Genomic DNA, 10,899 nt, shown 5'->3' on the forward strand with positions numbered 1-10,899 from the left:
ATGTAAATAAGGATTAATAAAAATTTAAAATTGCAAAAGTAAACGTTCTCCAAAGCAATTCGCAACCCATTGGGAGCAAATGTTCAGCTAAAGGAGTGCCCCATGCGCAGCAGCCATTTCAATAAAGTTGTGTTTGAATAACATGACGGTACCCAGGATGAAGAGCCAGCCGGTGCCGCTCGCCGCTGAGGCGACTCTCCCAAAGTGTCCCCTGTCCCCATCAAGTAAAAGTCTTTATTAGCATAAGGTTTATTAGTGAGGCTTTATCTGTAAACGTGGGGGAGTTGGGGGGGGGGGGGGAGGTGGTAATTATGATGAAGGCACAGTTAGCACAACTTTAAATTTAAATTTTGTTAGTTATGGGAATTACCTGATTAAAGTGAACTTTAATTAAGGACTACAATACTGATTTTTTTCCCCAAATTATTTTACACCAGCTTTTGCCTTTTAAACTGTTTATTCATAATGCAGGTGTTAGAATTTGTCTCAGGCAACTGGCAAATATGCATATCCAACATCCGCAAACCCCATAGGTGCCGGATACTGGGGATTTTTACAGTATTTAAAAATATTTAGTGCAGAAAGAGAAAATAAGTGAGGTAGTGTCTGAAGGTATATTGAACTTGCAATATGAGTGAGTGCTTTTTATTTACCTCATGTTTATATTTTTTTGGACTTTGTCAGATGATACCTGCACCAATCTTTCTATATCTGATTAGGCTGGCAAGGTGATTAACAAACAATATAACTTGATATCCACTGACAACCAAAGTTCAACCCAAATTGCTTCAGGACCCTCTTAAGAGCCGAAACCCAGTCTAATCCATTGGACCATATGCTTGCTGAACACTCAGCAGTTTAAAAAGTTCTATATAAAATTGGAATAAGATTCTTCTTACACCGGAGAGAGAAATAAAAAAAATACACTTTTGGATATTCAAAGACTATTTCAACTTCCCTGTTTGGTTCGTCAATGCAATGATTAAATGTTTAACGCCATTGGTTTTAAAATGCCCACCGTGTTTCACGGAGCAATTTGCAGTGAGGTACTCAGAAAGACAAAGGCGCTTTCTGAACATTTTCACCTGTACTGACATCAATGGAGGCTCAAGGTTCAACACAACCCTCACTGTGGGACAATCTTGGAGCATTTCGCACTCTGTTTTTTTCTTGCTCTTTTATGGAACACTTGGTGGTCACTGGGAGACTTGAAAGGACAATCGCAAAGGGTGCTGCAACTCATAGGGACTGTACATAGCTACCAAGACAATCATTCAATGAGCACATTGGCAGCATCACTCCCAGTTCCTCTCGTGTAGTTCTGGTCTCCTTAGAACATAGGACACTACAGCCCTTCAGCCCTCGATGTTATGCCAACTTGTATATTCCTACCAAAAAACACTAAACCCTCTATTTTTCTTCCATGTCCCCATCTAAGAGTCTCTTAAATGCTCCTAATGTTCCAGCCTCCATCACCATCCCCTGGTGAAGCATTCCAGGCACCCACAACTCTGTGTAAAAAAATTTAAAAAAACTAAACCCTGAAGTCTCCCCTAAACTTCCTCCCTTCACTTTGAACATACGTCCTCTGGTGTTTGCTGATCCTGCCCTGGGAAACAGGTGCTGTCTGTCCACCCTATCTATGTCTCTCAGAATCTTGTAGACCTCTATCAACTTTCCTCTCATCCTTCTTTGCTCCAAAGAGAAAAGTCCCAGCTCTGCTCACCTTGCCCTAAATGACATTTTTCAATCCAGACAACATCCTAGTAAATCTCCTCTGCACCTTCGCCATAGCTTCCACATCCTTCCTGTAATGAGGTGATCAGAACTGAACCCAGTACTTCAAGTGTGGTCTCACCAGAGATTTTTAGAGTTGCATCATGACCTCAACCCCCCTATTAAAGAAGCCTTACATGAGAAAGATGTACTGGTTTGGATGGGGTGCAGAGGTTGATTCCAGAGTTGAATGGGTTGAACTATGAGGAGAAATCGAGCTGTCTGGAATGCCTCGCCAGGGGATGGTGTACTCGTTGGAATTTAGAAGAATGAGAGGGGATCTTCTGTTAGTGAGGTGAAAAGAAAACAAGGATTTTTACAGGGATGGGGGCGTCGGGCTCCCATTGAGATTGGCTGAAATAGACTAATTCAGGACATGAACAATTTGGAAGCTTCATTTAACTCCAATTCGTTTAAATAGTCTTGGGAAGTTTTTTTTTGCATCTTCCCAATTTCACATCAAATGTCCCACACCCAAGGGTGGTTTTGGGCTCTCAAAACATTTGGAAGTCATTAATATATACATGCACTCTCACAGAGGGCAAAGATCCTTGATGCAAGAGAAGCAGAAATAACAACAGCATCTTCAGATTCACGCATGTTTGCAGTCTCATGTCCTCTAGGGCTGTCCCCAGAGATGTGAGCAACATCCTCCAAGCCCTCTTGGGCTCCACTCTCGCACTTGGAAATGCTCTCCTTGTGGAGGTCAAGGTGATGATGACGTACCACTGGACTAGTGCAGGTAACATCAGCAGCATCAAGTTGCCACCCACTGCAGCAGAAATCTAATCCAGCCTTGCGATGTGTAATGACTGAATTCCTTTTTTTAAAAATTCATACAGCACAGTAACAGGCCCTTCTGGCCCATGAGCTTGTGCTGCCCAATTACACCCAATTGACACCCCCCCACCCCTCACCCCATGGTGTGAGGGGTGGGAGAAGACCGGAGTCCCCGGGGAAGACCCACGTAGAGACAAGGAGAATGTACAAACTCCTTCCAGTCAGTGCCAGATTTGAACCCCGGTCGCTGGCGCTGTAACAGTGTAGTGCTCTTCTGTGGAGAGCAAATTGATTTTGTCAAATGAAAATGAATGAGTTAAATGCCAGTGATATCCTTTGGATTATTTTATTTTCTTAAAATTTCACCAGCATCTTGGCACTGAGATCAATTCAGAATCAAACCATGGTGACAAGATTCACAGTGAAGCTGACCATCTCCATGCACTAGCTCCTAATATCCTTCCACTCCTCTGTCATGGTTGCATTCTAGCTGTTCCTCATCCCTTTGAGTCAGCACAGACACCCTCGATGTCCCCATTGGAAGCTCTTGCTCACGATGGGCAGACGTCCGACTGTCAGCCAGGACCACCTGAGATGGCTGGTTTTGGGACAGGTTGAGTGTGCTGCCTCGGAGGTGGATTGCTGCTCTCGCGACAGGACTGGGGAACATCAGTGCCCAGAGGCCATCCCCCAGGGGATGGGGTGGACAGTGGTGGAGTTTGCGGCTGGCGTGCGGACTGATCAACTATCACTGCACCCTCCAGCCTTTGAGCCGAGACCAAATCATGAGCGTCAAACCCTGCTTGTTTCGTCCCTTGACTTTCATCCAGCGCCCTGTGCAATCTGAGTAGGACCCTGCTCGCGGTGAGAGAGAGAGAGAGAGAGAGAGAGAGAGGAGTTCCCATCTCCTATTTCTCTGTTCACGCGGCAGAGAAACCTGCCAATACCTCCATCTGAGCTGTGAGCTGCTCGTGGGATGTACAGATGCACTCAAAAGCTGCATCTCACTGCTCACTGAAGAAAGGACAGATTCCTGTTCCTTTAGAGCTTCAAGCTACACCTATGTGACAGAGGCCAGAACTCTAAATGGTTCAGGAGACAAAGAGCAAGATGTTGTGCAACTTTGGTCTGCACTTTCCCAGTGGCCAGAGGTGCTGTGTGACTGAATTGTCATTGGGTCCTTGCACACGGTCTCCATCATTGAGGTCATGCCCTGCTGGATCCAACCTGCAAGAACTTGGAGACAAACTAGAATGTCTTGTGTTCAGTCAGGCAGAACAGACATGCAGGCCAGCACAACGCACCCTCTCATCAAACGTGTCAGAGAGGTGTCTCAGTCGCAGCCTTTATCGCAGTCCCACAAAGAGATGCATTAATCTGCCACCTCTGACGTTAGAATCAGAACAAGTCACAAAATTCGATATTTTGCAGCAGCATCGGAGTGTAAACATTTGTATAAAAACCACCTGACAAAAATAAATTAAAATAATGCACAAAAAGTCAAAGTGCGGCCGTAGCTGTGGTATATTGATCATTCAGGAATCTGATGGCAGAGGGGAGAAGCTGTCCTTGTGCAACTGAGTGCTTGTCTTCAGGCTCCTGTACCTTTTTCCCAAATGGTAGCAGAGTGAAGAGGGCACAGCCTGGGTGGTGGGTGGGGTCGGGGGGGGGGGGGGTCCTTGAGGATAGAGGCTGCTCTTTTAAGACACCGCCTCTTATAAATGTCCTCGATGGAGTGAAGGCTGGTGCCTGTGACGTCACAGGCCAAGTTAACAACTCTCCGGGGCTTATACTTGTCCTGAGAGTTGGCTCCTCCGTACCAAACAGTGATGCAACCAGCCAGAATGCTCCCCATGGTCCACCTGTAAAAGTTTATGAGAGTCTTCGGTGATGTTCCGAATCTCCTCAAACTCCTCACGAAGTCTAGCTGCTGGCGAGGCCTTCTTCGTGATTGCATCGACATGGAGGCTCCAGGACAGATCCTCGGAGATGTTGACAGCCAGGAATTTGAATTTCTTGACCTTCTCCACTACTGACCCCTCGATGAGGACTGGGTCGTGTTCCCCGGACTTCCTCCTGAAGTCCACAATCATCTCCTTGGTTTTGCTTACATTGAGTGTAAGGTTTTGGTGTGACACCACTCAATGAGCTGATCGACCATTTCTACACCATGCGCAACGCCCCAGGAGAACTTGTTTTGCTTATTCTTCATGGTGCCAGTCTCTGACATGCCGTCAGGCTGAGTGACAGATGTCAGTCATCGCCATTATCCTCCTACTAATGCTCTAATCTTCTCGTGGTGGGGGGTGAGGGAGGAGTGAGTGCAGTGAGAGGAAGAGGGGAGAAAGCGGGGTCTCTTCTTGTCTCCTGCAAAGACAAACAGAAGATGAGCTATAAACAGGCAACTCTCTCACACACACACAACCTTTAGGTTAACACATGAGCACACGATGGAATGTTGTTGACACAGCATTCAGATAGAAGTGCGATGAATGAGCACACCTGATGGATTTCCCCTTATTCTCTGGTTTGAGGGGTGATTTGCATCGCTGTGACCACTATTCCCCTCCCCAGGAGTAGGATCAGCCCCATCAACCCAAGGATGGAACATGCAAGGGGAGCTCTTCCCATGGATTAGCCTCCGTTCTGCAATAGCCAAAATAGAGGTAGCGAAGGCCATCGCGCAATCTTCCCAGTTTGATATGTCGGCAATGTGTGTGGAACACGGGGTAGAATTTCAGTGCTTAGGGGTGGGGGGGGGGAAATGGATGAATGGTTTGGTAAATGGAAAAAGGAATCTCAGGGTTGTATGTGATGTCATGTATGTATCTGACAATAAATCTGAAATCCAAACTTGTGCAGCTCACCTTCACACATACTGAGATAATAATTCTTCCTTCACTGCTTTGTCCATGCAATTCTCACTCTGTTATTCAAGTGCCCTCCTCTTGTGTTGGCCCCAGCAAGTCTTCAGACCCTCGGCAACAAAAGACCTCCTCGCCTGCCTGCCTTTCGAGGGCCTTTACCAGTGCTTTGCTGAAAATGCAGAATCTTCTCCACACCCTGTTCAATTTGAGGGCTGCTTGACGAAGAAAGCCTGGACTCACCAGGAGCTACGCAGATCCCATTATGAAAGGAGGTAAAGAAGAAAGACAGCAGATGCTGGAAAACGGGAACAACGCACAAAATGCTGGAGGTCAGGCAGCGTCCACAGTCAACGATTTGTGCCGAAAGACACCACGTTACATTTTGTCTGCCGTGGGAGAGCCGACAGAACATTAGATGTATGGAACACTGGGACAAACGTGGACTGATCAGAGTAACCCGATGTGGATGTATAAACCCAGGTGTGTTTTTTTTAAATGAGGAAAGATTTACTTAAAATTAAAAAAACACAATGCTGGAGAATGCAGCAAAGATAAAGATACATAACCATTGTTTCAAGGCGTGAACAAAATATAGGCCGGAGTCCGAACAAAGTGGTGGGGGTAGGGGGGAAAGGGGCAGGGGAGGAACACGGTCCCACTGGGAAGGAGGTAATAGGTGGAGAAGGGAGGGAAGGCACAGCAGCAAAAAGGGGGAGGGGGTGGCTCTGGGAATGGAAAGCTGGAGGAAAGAAGACAAAGAGAGGGAGAATGGGCTAGCAGAAACCAGAGAAGTCGATGTTAATGCCATCCGATGGGAGAGTGGCCAGATGGAATATTAGGTGCTGTTCCTCCAATTTATGGGTGGTCTTGGTGGGACAGTACATGAGACCATGGACAAACATATCAGCACAGGAGTGGGAAGCAGAATTGAAATAGTTGGCCACTGGGAGATTCCTGTCGCTGATGTGGACAGAACGAAGGTGCTCAGCGAAGTGATCTCCCAGTCTGTGTCAAACAGGGATGGCAATTTCCAGCAGTCAATTAACCTGCCAGTTCGATGTGGGAAGAAACCCACGCGGTCACAGGGAGAGCCTGCAAACTCCACTCGGACAGCATCGGAGATCTCTCTGGAGCCTCAAGGCAGCACAAACGGCAAGGAAGGATTTACTGAGGAAGTTACTGATTGGGGCTTCCAGAGATATTGTGCAATGGAAATAATAGTGTTCCCCAGGCATCTGAGACTGTGTGAATCTAAACGGCTTTTGCAGTCAAGGGCTCGGAAAAAAATACAACTGCCATACACTGAAGTTCACTTGTGTTCAAGGAACAAATAATGGTGGGAAATCGAGATGGAATCACCATGAGGCTCCAAAAGATCAAGTCAGAATCAGAATTTATTATCATGACTATATCACGAAATTGATTTTGTTGCCAAACAAAGATGTTATCATCTAAAAAGTACAAAGTATTGTCTAGCCATGAGTATAAGCTTGAAAGAGAAATTTCCACAATTAGTGGAAGTTACTGAGGTTTTGCCTCACAGGCAAACCCCTCTCCACCATCAAGCACATCTACAGGGAACGCTGCCATCAGAGAGCAGCAGCAATCATCAAGGACCCACACCACCCAGCACATGCTCTGTTCTCACTGCTGTCATTAGGAAAGAGGTGTAGGTGCCACAAGACTTGCCCCACCAGGTTCAGGAACAGCTGCTCCCCCTCCACCATCAGACTCCTCAACAACAAACTCAATCAAACTTAAACTCATTTAAGGACTCATACTTGTGGACTTTATTGATTTTTTTCCTCTGTATTGCAGTTTGTTTACATGTGTACGCTATGTACAGTTTTTTTGCACTACCAATAAGTGGTAATTCTGCCGCACCCACAGGAAAAAGGAATCTCAGGGTTGTATGTGTGTACTCTGACAATGATAAAGGCCAATCAGCTTTAGCCACTGGTAAGTTGTTCATACCGTAAACAGTGATGACGTTCACAGATATTTCAAAATAATTAAATTTAACAAGAACATTTTAAAAAGAGTGAATACAATGATACAAAAACAATTAAAACAGCCTAAATACACCAATGGTCAACTTCATTTTATGTCCTGAAATCATTTTTACTTACAACAGTGAAAAAGGCTATTTGCCCCATCATTTCGATGTTGGCTCCTGGAGGAGTTCAACTGCAACCTAACCACTCTCACGTGCTCATAAATATCCTGATTCACTTACACGTGAGAGGCAATTTCCAGCAGTCAATTAACCTGCCAATCTGACGTGGGAGGAAACCCACGCGGTCACAGGGAGAGCCTGCAAACTCCACACAGACAGCATCAGAGATCAGGATCAAACCTGGATCGCTGGAGCCATGAGGCAGCACACACTGTGATGTCACTGTGCCAAATGTACAGAAGCGATGTCAGCTGTCTGAGTGAGATCCCTCTGCACATTGCAGTTGGCACAATGCTTTTACAGCGCCCAGGTTCAAAGCCGGCGCTGACCATAAGGAGTCTGTACATCTTCCCCGTGTCATGTGTGGGGGTTTTCCCCAGGTGCTCCGGTTTCCTCCCATTTTCCAAAAATGTATAGGGTTCATAGGTTAATTGATGTGAATGTATTTGTTAATTTCTGAACCAGAAGTCAATTCAGCTGATCTTGTAACAAATAACATGGGAAATAATATTCGCCATGCATCTCAAAATACTCGACACAGAAACATACTGGAGATAATCAAATATTCCAAGTGCTATTTGCAATGAATTCAAATTTTATTATCTGAACCAAATCGGCCCAGGTGCATTCAATATCTGGTGTTAAGCATTAGAAATGCATCTTTGATAAATATTAACAGATGTGTTACTTGGGAGGCTTCTCAAATAACTTAGAGATGCAAGATTCACATAACAGAATGGAATTTATTTACTGATGCCTTCCACCATCTCAGGAAACTGTTCACACACACTCGTATACATACACCGCACAGTGTTGCACTACAGCTACTACAGTGAGAAAGGAATATTCTTTCGTGGTTACAAAATAGTTCACATTATCCTGACTATATTACACTGGTCTATTTCCAAGGATGGGCCAAAGGTCACAAAGAAAGAACAGTGTAACATGACAGCTATTTAAACGACAGTAGGTTGAAAACATTATGTAAAAACAGAAACGCTGGAGGAACTCTGCTGGCCTTGCAGTGTCCATAGGAGTTAAAAATATATATCTGACGTTTTGGGCCTGAGCCCTACTTCAAGGTGCATGTAAAAAGCAGGCAGGTGCCTATATGAAGAGACTAGTGAAAAGGGAAGAATGGGAGGGGTGGGGGGAATACAGACCAACAGATGACAGGTGTTAATTGGACATGATAAGCGGACAGGTGAAAATTGATTGGGGGAGGGGATGTTGTCTTTGGATCTGTGAAAGGAGAGGGAAGAAGGGTGACAAGGATAGAAGGGGGAGTGGATGGCCAATGGAAACTGGAGAGGTTGATGTAAATGCCATCAGGTTGGAGGGGGTCCAGACGGAAGGTGAGATGTTGCTTCTCCAAGTTGCGGGTGGTCTCAGTCTGGCCGTGCACAAGACCATAGACAAGGGAATTGAAAGGTGCGGCCATTGGGAGATCCACGCTGTTGCGGGTGACAGAGCCGAGGTGCTCAATGAAGCGATCTCCCAGTCTGCACCAGCCTCTCCGATGTAGAGGAGACAACAACGGGAGAAGTGGATGATCCCCTGGGAGGCCGGCTGAGTTCCTCCAGCATTTGTGTTTTTAGTATAATCACAGCATCTGCAGATTTTTGTGTTTCACTCTCTGAAACCATTATGTGCAGTGCAGGTTATTTTTTGCCAAATGCTCAAAGGCATTGCATGCAACAACGTGACCAGGGTTGCCACAAATAGCAGAGGAGTTCTGTCCACACAAGAGGTGTCATCAAGAGCACTCAATTCTGAAGGTCAGAGTCATACAAGAGAGAAACCGATCCCTTGCCCCATTAATTCCATGCTAACCAGTATGGACCCTTCTGCACTATCCCATCTGGATAAGCACTTGCCCAGACACTTCCAAAATGTTGAGAGTCTCATCCCCACCACCCCTTCAGCCAGTGCGTTCCAAGTTTAACCACCCTCTTGTTGAAAAGGTTCATTCTTGGATCCCCTCTCATCTTCATATACTCAACCTAGCCCCATATCAGATGTAGCTCAAAAGGGCACAGGTTTCATACAAGCCCGTGCTCCTCTACTTTATATATTTGCCTCAGTTAACTCCTCTTCAGACGCCTTTGCCTCAAAGAAATTTAAAAAAAAACAGCCTATCCATCTCTCCTTAGAAAAGCAACAGTCCCCTTCAGAGATCGCTTCACTCAGCACTTTCGCTCCGTCTGCACCAGTGACAGACACAACCCAGTCACCAACCATTTCAGTTCTGCGTCCCACTCCCACACGGCTGTCCATGGCCTCATGTACTGTCCCACCAAAACCACCCGCAAATTGGAGGAACACCACCTGACTTTCCATCTGGGCCCTCTCCAGCCAGATGGCATTAACAGCGACTTCTCCAGATTCTGGTAACCTGCTCTCCCCTCCCCCTCCCCCCCCAAACACTTCACCCAACCATCCTTCCTCCCATTGATCGCTGCAGTCCCCTCCCTCCCTTCTCCACCTATTACCTCCTGCCTTTGCAGCCACCCCCCCAACTCAGATACCCACACACACCTTGATGAAGGACTCAAGCTCTAAACGTCAGTTCTGTATCTTTACCTTTGCTACATAAAGGACACTGTTTGACCTGCTGAGTTTTTCCAGTGTCGTGTTTTTACTAGTCCCCTCCAGAGAACAGCCTGGTAACTCTCCTCTGCATATTTTCCAGTACAATAACACCCCTCTGAGAGTGGGGCTACCAGAGCGGCACACAGTCAGTCCAAATGTCAGCTCAATTATGCTTTAGAAAGATACACCATAAGCATACCCTGGGAAATATCCACGACACCTTCATCAATATCTTGCACTTCTCCCACCTTAAGGGATACCAAGGTCCCTCTCTTCCTCAATAATGCCCAGGGCTCCAATATTTGCTGTGCATTTCCTGTTCTTATTAGTCTTTCCTCATTGCATCATCTCACATTCATCAGGATTACGCTCCATCTGCCTTTGCCCCACCCCTCTTGCCAACCATCAAAAGATTATCCTCACCATCACCACAAATCTACTCACCAGATATTAGATATCCACCAGGCCAACAAGCAGTAGGAGACCGTGCATGGAGGCTGTGGGCATCAACTCATCAGCGTTGAAGATGTACAACAATAACAAAGCAATAGGCAGTGTGGGCTTGGAAAATTAACATTGCAGCTTTTTTTGTGTGGTTCTCCCAGATGAACAATGATACAAGTGTTTGATCCACTTTTTGGCAGCGTTGGTTCATTAGGGCAAAGTTCAGCCTCTCCTTCATTGCCAACCATAACCAGAAGAACAGAC

At 46.0% G+C, this 10,899-nt stretch overlaps 1 protein-coding gene across 8 annotated transcripts in view; it reads right to left on the reverse strand.

Moving 5' to 3' along the window:
- LOC138747450 (sodium channel protein type 8 subunit alpha-like) overlaps positions 1 to 10,899 on the reverse strand; it is a 225,583-nt gene that overhangs the window by 110,501 nt on the left and 104,183 nt on the right. The gene's annotated exons all lie outside the window — the stretch shown is intronic.

The sequence above is a fragment of the Narcine bancroftii genome, chromosome 12 (assembly GCF_036971445.1).
Source record: "Narcine bancroftii isolate sNarBan1 chromosome 12, sNarBan1.hap1, whole genome shotgun sequence".
NCBI classification, from domain to species: Eukaryota; Metazoa; Chordata; class Chondrichthyes; order Torpediniformes; family Narcinidae; genus Narcine; species Narcine bancroftii.